The following is a 1,911-nucleotide window of genomic DNA, read 5'->3' on the forward strand; positions in this document are numbered from 1 at the left end:
TTGGCCAACATGGTGAAACCCCATCTCTACTAAAAATACACAAATTAGGTGGGTGAGGTGGCGTGCACCTTTAGTCCTAGCTACTCAGGATACTGAGGCAGGAGAATCGCTTGAAGCCGGGAGGTGGATGTTGCAGTGAGCCGAGATTGTGCCACTGGACTCTAGCCTGGTGACAGAGCGAGACTCCATCTCAAAAAAAAAAAAGTTTTCAAACTTGACAGCAAGTCTTAGAAGTCATGGGCACTTTAATTAGGTCCTATAACATGTTTTAGTTTTATTCTTTTGTTTTTCACAACTTTTTACTTATGTGCTTATTGCTACACACATTGGTCGTTATTTTCCTCACTCATATTTATACTTTGTACCCGTCATTGTTATTCGCCTTTACTACACTAGTTCTATCACAACACGGCATAATGAAAGTAAGCCATGTCCAAGTAATTAAAAAACCTAATATTGAACCTCCTAGAAAATCTTCTATTATAGCAAGATCATTTATCATGATATATTTTCTTGCTGGTAAGTAATAACTAAATTCTTTCAAAGTGAAGTATAAAATTATGTGATTTACTTGTTTTAATATGTTTCTTTCATAATATTAGAGAATCCTATTTAATCTTATATATTTTTAATTTCAGACTGTATGACATCAAAGGCTGATCTTCCATTTTAAAGGCATCAACCTCTATTTTAGAGGAACTAAAGGTAAAAGCTCTGATTTTTTATAGTGCATTCACAGTATCTTAATCTACTGTGTTAGTATTCAAATTACACAAAAACATTAAATATTAATCTGGCCAGTGCCTCTCAAATCCAATTGAAAAAAAAATCAATCCCGGAGATGAGAATGTTAGTGTCATATTACAGCCTTCTTTTGCAAAACAAGGGAAAAAGTTTAGTGCATAGAATGCAGAAAATTCTGGCATGATTTATTTACAACTATTTCCTTTTTCTTTTTCAGGTTTAGTAGAATAAATATTTGTGCAGCTGAATGTGTTGCTAGAGGCAGGTCCTTGATGGCTGTCTTAGGCGAAGCCAATATCTAGGGATAGCATGGACATCAGGCTTGGGGGAAGGTAGCCTATTATCCAAGCTGCTATCATTGTCCACACATGACTTCATCTTTGCCTGGGTGGACCCTCAGCATTCCACAGTTGTTGAACTCATGGAGTCTCCATAATGTTCTCTTAAAGTATCTTGGTGAAGTGTGTATACATATCTCAGGCTGCAAACTTAGGCAGACAAACATACAACTATTTTTGTAAAAGTGGCTCTGAATTCTATCTTGCACCTCCTAGTTCTTTCTTTTTTTTTTTTTTTCCCCAAGACTGAGTCTCACTCTGTCGCCAGGCTGGAGTCCAGTGGTGCGACCTCGGCTCACTGCAACCTCTGCGTCCCAGTTTCAAGCGATTTTCCTGCCTCAGCCTCCTGAGTAGCTGGGACTACAGGCACCTGCCACCATACCCAGCTAATTTTTGTATTTTTAGTAGAGACGGGGTTTCACCATGTTGGCCAGGATGGTCTCGATCTTTTGACCTCTTGACCTCATGATCCACCCGCCTTGGCCTCCCAAAGTGCTAGGATTACAGGCGTGAGCCACCGCGCCCGGCCAATATATTTTTAAATAATAATGCAATCTACCACTTTATTCCTGCGTTCCTAAACTTAAGGGGAGACCTAAGTGTCCCTAATAACTTAGCCTAAGGAGTGGTGAGGGGTCAGAAACACCATGCTCATGGCTTTCGGTGCTATCTCTTCATCAATTCAAATTCTCCTTCCCAGGTCAGGAAACCCTATCTAACCTCCAGGGAGGGCGGTCTGGTTCTTCATCTGTTCTCTTCTAATTGACCGTTTATGGACAAAACATTCATGTTTCACTTCTTTCTGCACTTAGCCCTTTGAAACTCCAGA

This window comes from Hylobates moloch, unplaced genomic scaffold (genome assembly GCF_009828535.3).
Source record: "Hylobates moloch isolate HMO894 unplaced genomic scaffold, HMol_V3 SCAFFOLD_5, whole genome shotgun sequence".
NCBI lineage: Eukaryota > Metazoa > Chordata > Mammalia > Primates > Hylobatidae > Hylobates > Hylobates moloch.